This window comes from Euprymna scolopes, chromosome 16 (genome assembly GCF_053919585.1).
Source record: "Euprymna scolopes isolate OS-2025 chromosome 16, ASM5391958v1, whole genome shotgun sequence".
In the NCBI taxonomy this organism is placed as follows: Eukaryota; Metazoa; Mollusca; class Cephalopoda; order Sepiida; family Sepiolidae; genus Euprymna; species Euprymna scolopes.
This window is the reverse complement of record NC_136497.1, coordinates 82641925-82653115: the sequence shown is the minus strand read 5'-3', so window position 1 is coordinate 82653115 and position 11191 is coordinate 82641925. Positions and strand designations below refer to the sequence as shown.

Here is an 11191-nt window from a genome sequence, read left to right as displayed (position 1 = left end):
CGTGTTATTTCTATGATACATATACAAAGGCGTTCCGAAAGTAATGCCTATTATTTTTTATTCCTTCCGAATGGATCAGAGAGGGGGAGTTGCAAATTTCATTGTTAGTATGACTGAACTTATGCATTTATAACCTGAAAGTTCAATATCTCTCTTGCAGATATTGACAGGGTGGGCCTCTAAGAAAGCAACCCCGGTCATAGACGTGTGCCAGAAGCAAAGATGCATCATTGAATTTCCGACAAAAGTGCATTGAGGATGGTGGTTACTGTGCAGAAAAACAAATTCTGGACCACTAAAGGTCGCTCATTTTATTGATACCACTCCCGTCTTTTTAGCTCTTTAACTGTTTTAGTTAAAAAAGTAGGTGCCTTTAGATTTAGAACGACACTCATTTCGTGAAAAAAAATGTGCTGCAGTTTACTTTAATTTTCTAAGAATTAAGAAATAGTAAATGAAATTCATTGCTATATGATACTTCAAGTATATATTAAGTTGAGTTTACGATATATTACAAGTAAGAATTGTTAAATATTATTACCAGGAACAAAAACATTGAAAATAAATTAAATCTACTCTTACTTGTTAGGTATTTATTACCCAAGTTATCATCTACAGAAATCATACATTTATGTAAAATACAGTTTTTTTTTTAGTTATTCATTGAATGAGTCTCATTGCAGTTTCTGTTTTCATCGATTGAGCTCTTGGGCACTGCCATTGTATTCCGTAAGCGATCACGAAAATATACAATTTCTTGGTTCTTTAACTTCTTTATGATTATATCTCTTCGGAGTGACATTGCTTGCAAAACATAGTTGTCACTAAAGTAAGGACTTTTTTCTAGAAATTTTATAACCGTCTCCATAGACTTTTCTGTATCATCCCATGATATTGCTTCATCAGAGTGTTCTTGGTTATTTACATTAGGGTCAAGATAATGGGAGCTGTCGCTATTTTCATCACCATTACTGCCTTCAGGATATTGATCAGTAGTTTCCTCATCTTGTTGCACCACATTTCAACATCATTTACATTAAGTGATTTAAGAAAAGCGTGGTTGGTCGGTAACCGTTTGGTTTCAAGATTTTTTCTGGACCAGATGTATTCTCTGATTTTAGAGTTGCAAGCCATTGTGATGGGTTGTTTTACACTATTTTAAATATAGCAATCTGAAAAAAAAATACTGTTAGTGTAATTTCATTATCAATAGCTAATCCACATTAATTACATAGTACCAATATTAACATTTCTGCGCAATATCTGACTAAACCATGTAAACAGTTTTACTGCAACGCCGCATCAAATATGCTAATACAATTTCAATGACGTGACAGTTCAAGTTTAGAGAAAGTCCAGGTTTAGAAGAAGTTCAAATGAGAGCAAGTCCAAATGAGAGCAAGTCCAAATGAGAGGAAGTTCAAATTAATGGAGTTTTACTGTATAGAAAATTTTGATTTTCTTTATGTAAATATAGTCATATCTTGCTACGATGTGCGGACCGTTTCAAACATTATTGATTTCATCAGGCAAGAAAAAATTTGAAAATTAAAAAAGTTGAAAAACTTGTTTGATTTTAGGAGGAAATATTTTGCTATACCATGCTACACATAGCAAGATATGACTATATTTCCATAAAGAAAACAAAATATATAAATTTGCTCTCTTTGATTGAGCACTATTAATGGCACTTGTTGAAAGTCAATGATTCTAATCTTTTAAATATTTCCAACCTGGAATATATAGTCATTCACATACAGTACTGTTTCTCTATATCACAGCTCATTCGTGTGGCTACACAAGCAACTACCTAAAGCCAGGATTGAAACTCGACCACCTAGGCGACAGTATATATAGAGAGATAGGTAACTGTAATATGTTTTAATAAATGTGAACAATAATTTAAATTATGTGGCTTCAAATATTTTCAACAATTGTCCTGCATTATGTTTTTTGTCATTCAATTTCCCCCCCCCCTTGTTTTATTCCACTTTAAATTTTCGTCTTTCACTTGAAAAAATTTAATATTTTTCCTCCATTTTCCTTACAAATTTGTTTCAATCAATATTTTTGTTCTCTTTCTTATTCGTATTATTTGGATTCATCGGACTACTGTTCTCATCTTGAGCGTGATTTTCACAACGTATCAGTCGATGTAACCTCCGATCTTCTTCAGGTGTATCTTTTCGAACTCGGGAATGTTTTTGCCGAACTCGGGGATTTGGACGGAATTCTTAGCAAAACCCTTTATTTACTTCACGGGGGTAGCGTGCTCTTGTTCCGTCAGCCATAATTCGCAATTGTATTTTTCGGTCGCCCACACTAAGGATTGAACCTTCAACGTTGTGAAAATCACAATCAAGATGAGAACAGTAGCGCAATGAATCCAAATAATACGAATAGGCAATCCTTATATCAAAAATTCAGAAACCTTTTTTTTTCTTAGTTGATTCGTATTTCCTCGTTATCATCATTTCCGCCTTTCTCATCATTTACGTCTTGATTTTCTTTCAATTTTTAATCTTCTTCAGTTTATTATGCCGTTTTATTCTACCAACAAAACTTTCTTCCTGTAATTATCAGTATATGTTGAATTTTACAGAAATAATTTTTTTTATTCAATATTTCCTTCAATTTTTTTTCCACTTGATGACAAAGACAAATGTGTATATATTGTCATGTCTGTAGACAAATAAAACACAGGTTTTCAAACATTTCTATCAACTATCATTGGCTCCAAACATTTGTATCATCTGTACTTTAAAATAACATGTATTCGTTGGTTCCAAGCATTTTGTATGTTCCTTATTTGGACATTTGCATATATATCCTGTCCTGTAAAACACACATCTTCATTGATTTAAAACATTTTTCTTGCTTGTCCTTTTGAAAAAAAAAAGCATGTATTCATCGGCTTTAAAGACTATTATCCCTTAACAAAAAAAAAAAAAAAAGAAATGTCTTCATCGTCTTCAGTTGGTTTCCAGTTGAAATGAATTTCTTGTCTTGATGAGCCGTTCCACTTAATTTAACAAATTTACTGAATTTCCATTACTAACAATTACTATATTGTTCAATTGACTACTGTACATTCTTTAACCCTTATTCTCGAGTGGCTTCTGGGCTTGATAAGTGGTGATGCCTATGTAAAAAAAAGATGGAAAATGGAGGATATACATCCGATCTGTTGTAAAGATTGGTGGAAAAATTCTACCACTCCAGAAAGTACCTGACCCCCCCCTCCCCGATGCAATCCTCTGCCCACATAACTTAAATATGTCCAACAATGGATTATAGCTGCTACATCTGTGAAGTTGCAGCTCAGAGTATCCTGCCACGATATAGTACAAAACTGATTTCGCAATATAGTGAGAGATCATTTCTTCTGTTTTATTTAGCAAATAAGCGTAACCTTGTCTGGTACTACAACTCCAGTGGAACTTGTTTTTTTTTTTTACAAAAGAGTTACCACTTATCGAGACCTGAAGGCCGCTCGAAGATAAGAATGGATGTAAGGTGGTAGTGTAGTAATCGATAATAGACGGTTCAACAATAATTTGTTTATATTAAACTTGCAGGCTACCATACTGTAGTCAGCAGGGAAGCAGGCCAGCAAAACAGTGTTCCACGATCGGGCAGTTGTAGAAAAGAAAGCTTTGTTTGTGGTATCTGTATCTAGATTTAGGTACAAATAGAGAGTGGGAGGGATTGTTGATAGTGGTTGTAGCTAGTTGAGTGCTTTTTGTGAAAGTTTGGCAAGGATGCCATATAAAATGGAGCTCAGATGTGCACTTATCATGAAAATAACAATTGAGCAGAGTCAGGCTCGCAACGTCTCGCAAGGTCTATTCTTGCAGGGAAGAAAAAAGGGCATCACCCATTAGGTTTTGAAACCGGTTTTAGAATAGTATAAAAGCAGGATAGGGCGTGCCGAGCAGCTCCTGCACAGATATGGTAACAGTGCTCCATTTTAGGATGTAGTTGACTCTTATACACATAGAGGATTGCATTGACAGTGAGATACTTACTGGAGAAGTAGAATGATCCAACCATTTTTCCAACAATCTTGACAACAGATTTGATGTATGTGTTCCGTTTCAGATCAGGAGTGAAGGTCAGACTCAGAAGCTTGTGAAGACATGATGCTTCCCCAAAACGAGAGCCATTCATTTCAATTGGGGCAAGATAAGGGGTCAGAATGATTATGATGAAAAAAGAGAAGCTTAGTTTTAGCTGGATTAAAATTTACCAGTCACCTTTTTCCCCATTGCACAACGTGCCCAAGACTGGAAGTAAAAACATTTAAAGAGAAAATTTACACTCCCCAAAAGTCCCAAATTAAGACCTCAGCAGTGGCTTCGGTTTTGTGTCATGCCTGAGATGCTTCTGCGTAGAAAGATTTTGAGTAGTTGATGAGGTTTCCAAATAAAAAAAGGCAGAGAGAAAAGACAGAAAGCGCTGGAAAAAATGGATATCACAGCGATGGAGAGGAACACCTTATCTAAGGGTGTTTGAGGCAATAAGGTTTTGTACCCGGGACAAGGATATGTTAAGCATTTGCTATATTCATATGAGGGAGTAAGTGGGTAGCTCTAATAAAAGTTATTATTTCTTTTTAGAAAAAACTCTAAAATTATTATACCCAATACTTTTAATGGCCACTATGCATCTCACCCTAACATACACAGGATGATTGGAAAGTAACTCCCTATACAATGTAACCCGGATATAAGAGACTCCCCCACCGTTCTTATATCCGGGGATTCTTATATCCGAGTTATACTATACATGAACACAGGCTCTAATTTGGGATCATAGAAAATCTCTCTTATATCCGTTTTGCTTATATTCTAGTCTCTTATATCTGGGTTACACAGTACTTGGAATTTCTTGCTTAAAAAGAATTCTTACAAGAAATGAATCGGGGGGGGGGTGTAAGGTGTCCTCTTTATTTTTTCCTTTAGTATTTACATTTCATGCGTGATATTTTTATGGAAAAAAAGCTGTTTTCTGTGCGTTTCGAGTTGGTGATATGCGCAGATTTAAAATCCTCTCATTGTATTCATCATCATTCAGATGTCAATATATGCATTTTGTTAAATTTCATCTTCAATTGTGTTTTTAGCCTTGATAAGTGTTGACTCACGAGTAAAAAAAGAAAAAAGAAAATACAAATTTCTTGCGAAATCAGTTGATGCTGTTGCCAGGAATCTTGAGCGGCGAATGCTGACACCCACATTGAATTCTAAATAAAACTCCATGCTATACACTTTCTTATTATATTCATTTATTGTAAGAAATATATTTCCGTAATGAATTACAAGCACTTAATAATAGGATGTTACTTTTCAATTATCCTGTATATATATGCACATACTGCGTACGGCATAATCGCGTTGACGCACCGGTTCTGGTCAGATCACCGAAGTTAAGCAACGTTGAGCCTGGTTAGTACCAGATGGGTGACCGTTTGAGAATTCTAGGTGCTGTATGTGCTCTCCGCTTATCTCGGCATTTGTTTTTAGTCGTCTTGTACACTTCACTTGCCACTGGTATTTAACAATATCGACTCAGGAGAGGTGTGGTTGGAGATTGCGCACCTCCTGTCAATAAGACTTTCACGCGCAGGCACCCCTTCGTGGGTAACAATAGTCTGTTGAAGACTGAAAGAGCCCTTTTTTTTATATGCACATACTAGCAGGGAAACCTGACGTTGCCTGAAATTGAACGAGGATCAACGAATATTTCACGCTTTCAATATTTTTAATGTCATCGAAATCGGCGAAATTGCCCATTTTTCAATCAAATTGATTGATTGCTTTCTCTAGTTGGGGACCCACAGTAGTGCACCGGAAGAAGCTTCACATGCCCCCCCCCACAATGACTTGGTCCACAATACACTGTAGTCTATGTTGTTCTGTAGAGAACTTACTGTTGCTTTTATAAACTTATTTTTAATATAATGGATTCAATTAAAGCTTAAAGTGCAAAAGTCAAGTATCATGCTTCAGTTATGATCTAAGCGGAAACATTCGTTTCGAACGTGCCCCTGTTTTATCCAAGAACCAACTGTTGGTTTTATTTGTCATGCCCTTTTGCTTGTACGGTAATAAAACTTCTCAAATCCCCTTGTGATGTTTTGGTCCAAATAAGACTGTTCCTACTTTAATCAGATTTTTTTTATTATTGATTTCCGATACTTATTGGGACATTTCCATACCATGACCTATCTAAGAACACTCCCAGCAGACACATGAAGTACACTTGTGTGAAATTCCCAAAAACATTCGGTCGAGTAGTTTCTGAGTCCAGAGACAAAGTGCCTTATATATATATATATATAACTACTTCATTTACTCACATAAAATTACTTTATACGAAGGTATAAATTTATGCGTAAACTTTTAGTATTTACTTCAAAAGTGCTCAATACGTAGGTAGAGCTAGTTAGTTAGTTATAAAATATATATGGCGCTTAAGCTACACAGAATAATCCGCGTTTCATCCACTCTAGGATTCTTTAGGCTTATGCATAAGCCTGAAGAATCCTAGAGTGGATGATTCGCGGAATATTCAGTGTAGCTTAATCGCTACATATATTTTATAACTAACTAACTATATATATATATATATATATATATATATATATATATATATATATATATATATATATATATATATGTGTGTGTGTGTGTGTGTGTGTACATATATATATGTGTGTGTGTACATATATATATATATATATATATATATATATATATGTGTGTGTGTGTGTGTGTGTGTGTGTGTGTGTGTGTGTGTGTGTGGAACTCTCCCGTCGATTTCAACATATGAGCTTCCGTCACAACACCTAACTTGCTCGGAAATCCATACAGATGATTTGTTTAGAGTTGTAAAGGCTTTCTGTAGAACCAACCACACTTTTTGGTAATACTGCTAACCTCCGTCGGTGCAAATGACTGCCACAGAACAGAGCATACAGTAGAGAGCAGGTTTTTACATAAGAGTAGTAGTCATCTGTACTGATAAAGTTTAGCAGTAATACCAAAAAGGGTGGTTGGTTCAACACAAAGCCTTCACACCTATAAACAAATAACCTACCTACACACACACACACACACACACACACACACACACACACACACATATATATATATATTTATATATATATACAATGTATGTATATATATATTTATATGTGGGAGTGTGGGTGTGCGCGTATCTAAATGTGGGTATGGTTAGAAAGTCAGTTGAAGTGATTTATATTAATGAATCTGTAAGGTTTTTATTGAGTTAAAATTATATGCAAGGTGCTACAGAATTCCTATAAAGGTGTGGCTTGGTTTGTTACAAATAAAAGAACATCCAATCAAACATCAGCTGAAATGCAAGACTGTAAAATGCGGAAACAGAAAGAGAAATATATATCACAGGTAAATAAAATAAAAATGGTTTTCCTGAAAAAAAATTCAGATTTTCCTTTCTAATCAGAAGAGAAAGAGAGAGAGAGAGAGAGAGAGAGAGAGAGACAGAGACAGAGACAGAGAGAGACAGAGAGAGAGAGAGAGAGAGAGAGAGAAAGAGAAATAATAATTTTCAAACAAAAGGACACCATTTATACACACACACACACACACACACACACACACACACACACACACACACACATATATATATATATATATATATATATATATATATGTGTGTGTGTCTGTGTGTCTGTGTGTGTGGGTGTGTGTGCATGTGTGTGTGTGTATGTGTGGATATACGTACACATATACCTACTTAAGCTTACACACGCGCATATATATGTACATAACATATATATGTTTTGTATATATATATATATATATATATATATATATACACATACATAGGCATGTATATAAAGATAAACATACAAATATATACACCTCCCCCTCATATATATATATATATATATATATATATATATATATATATATATGTTTTTCTTTTTCGAATCCTTCATGATAAATAAAAATGGCATGTCATCCCAAATGAAAATTTCCAAACACTGTGGTTATAATATGTTTCTTTAATTTCATTACGTTTCTTTCTCGTGAGTAGAAACAAGAAAAAAAGGTCACCAGAAAAAAGAATAAAAACATCCATTTCCATAAAAAAAAAAACAAGATTCTAAAAGGTAATACATACGTGCATTATTTTCCGACAAAGAAAAACACCGGCATTAATTAGAAAATGCTCAAATAAGAGGTTTATTTCGTTTGTATTTTACGGTCCCTTCATTTTTTGGAGGGAAGGAAGGGGGAGTAATTTGTTCCGTTCTTCAGCTATTCCCTGTTTCTTTTAATCAATCTTCTTTTCGAATGTACTGATTATGAACGAACCTAAAGTCGTGACTTCTTTCGATAACCTTCCATTTTTATTTTTTTACAACAAATCAAATATTTACACACACACACACACACACACACACACACACATATATATGCATACATACATACATATATATATATATATATATATATATATATATATATATACAAGGTTAAAGATATTAAAGAGCGATAACCAATGAATTTAACGAGGTTATTAAGAGTGCTCAATAAATAAAAGACCAATGTATATACTTATTTAGTTAAACAAATTTACATGTTTAATGGTCGGTTAAAACCAGAAATCGTCGTCAGGCGACTTAATAAATCGTTTCTTTCAACAGAGCAAACCAATCCTCAAGCATATATATATATATATATATATATATATATATATATATATATATATATATATATATATATATATATATATATATATATATATATATATACAGTGATGATCATATTTATTGGCACGGTAAAATAAAAGTTAAATTTTGTCTAATAAATTCTAAAAAAGGGATTAAATTAAAGAAAATAACAAAGTATATTATGTATTTTTAACTGGCCTTTCCGATGCAGCAATCGGATTTTAGAAAAAATAAATAACAAAGGAACAACAAACATAATTGGAAAAAACCCTTGTTCAAAATTATTGGCACAATTTATTTAATAATCAATTGTATAGCCTTTTGCCTTGATTACCTTCCTCAGTCGCTTTTCATAGTTTACAACCAAGTTGTTGCACTCTTCAGTAGTAATTTTAGCCCACTCTTCCTGACAATAATCCTCCAATTGAATAAGATTCTTAGGCTTCCTTTGCATTACCCTCAATTTTAATGTTCTCCATAGATTTTCAATTGGATTAAGGTCTGGGCTTTGTGATGGCCACTCCAAAACATTAATATGATTGTCCTCAAGCCATTTCTTAGTCAGTTTAGCCGAATGCTTTGGGTCATTATCTTGCATGAACCACCAACGACGACCAAGTGAGAGCTCTTTAGCAGAGTCTTTCAGGTTTTCATCCAATATTTTAACATAATCTTCCTTTTTCATGCTACCTGTGACCTTAACAAGTCGCCCTGGTCCAGAGGCAGCAAAGGATCCCCAAAACATCAAACTGCCTCCACCGTGCTTCACTGTGGGTATGGTGTTCTTAGGCAGGAAAGCTTCGCCAGATTTTCTGTAAATATAAGACACTTTATTATGGCCAAATAACTCTATTTTCGTTTCGTCAGTCCATAGAACACGTTTCCAGAATGCAACATCTTTATCAATATGACGTTTTGCAAAGGCTAGCCTTGCTTTCAGGTGCATAGGCTTCAATAAGGGAGTCTTTCTCGGACGACATGCTTTTAAACCAGCTCTCTTCAAAACTCTACCAACTGTATGTCGAGATACATTCACTCCAGAGGTGCTCTGTTCATCAACAATCTCCCCAACAGAGATCCTTGGGTTTTGTTTTAGTTGTCGAACAATTTTCCGTTCATCTCTTGGGGAAAGAATCCTTTTTCTCCCTCTACCCTCTAAACTCATAACGTGGCCTTGCGATTTGAACTTGTTTATTATGGCTCTAACAGTGGATTTGGGAAGGTTTAGCTTCTTTGAAATCTTATCATAGCCCTCCCCATTGGTATGGCATGCTACAACAAACTTCCTGACGTCTTCGCTGTGTTCCTTAGTTTTAACCATGGCGATTGAAAATTATAATTTAGTCACTTATAATAGTTTAAATAAATCGCTATCTAAAAATTATCTGAAAAAAATTATTCACTGAATTAGCGTTAAACAAGCATAATATGGCTATAAAAAAGTTCAGAAAGCACGTAAACCGGAAATTGATTGATATTATACTGATACTAAAAGAAAAACAAAGCCGCGCCAATAATTTTGAACAAGGGTTTTTTGCAATTATGTTTGTTGTTCCTTTGTTATTTATTTTTTCTAAAATCCGATTGCTGCATCGGAAAGGCCAGTTAAAAATACATAATATACTTTGTTATTTTCTTTAATTTAATCCCTTTTTTAGAATTTATTAGACAAAATTTAACTTTTATTTTACCGTGCCAATAAATATGATCATCACTATATATATATATATATATATATATATATATATATATATATATATATATATATATATATGTATATATACATGTATATATATACATATATAGATATAGATATAGATATATATCTATGCATCTATGTAGCTATATATTTATCTCTCTATCTTTCCCTCTCTGTTCTCTCTCTCAGTCCCCCCTCTCTCTCTCTCTCTCTCTTTATATATATATATATATATATATATACATATTTATATATAGGGAGTTAAAAATTAGAATAGAATCGATTCTTTAAAAGACTCATTGCGATAATGCAAAACTCAACAAATTTCTTTGGATGACATATAGAATATCAATAAAACAAAATTAAAACAATATAAAAATATATCTTAGTATATATATATGTTTATTCGTTTATTGAATAAGGGTGATATATCAATTTGGGGTGTAGGATAAGTAAAACTCTTTATACCATGGTATTTCGAAGCCTAATGCTTCTCCTCAGAAGGGGAGAGTAAATGCTAGGTAAAATAATAGAAATGCGGCGTCTAGCGATATCCACATTCGGGGCGGAATAATTGTGCAATTAGAGGAGAATGGTAATATATTGAAACAGTTTTGTGAGGAAATGGGGAAACTAAAGTGATCTCTGTGATAGAGGAGGAAAAAATTAAGGTAGGTGTATACCACGTATCTCATGGTAGATTCAGTATGTGTGTATTTATGCAAGTCTATATTCTCGGGAAGAATATAAGAGAAGAGATTGAA

General features: G+C 33.8%; 1 protein-coding gene and 1 pseudogene across 1 annotated transcript in view; one reads left to right on the top strand and one right to left on the bottom strand.

The window, feature by feature from the left end:
• The window catches only part of LOC145296282 (uncharacterized), a 143911-nt gene that overhangs the window by 107852 nt on the left and 24868 nt on the right, over positions 1-11191 (bottom strand). The window lies entirely within an intron of this gene.
• On the top strand, positions 5379-5495 carry LOC145296565 (5S ribosomal RNA; annotated as a pseudogene).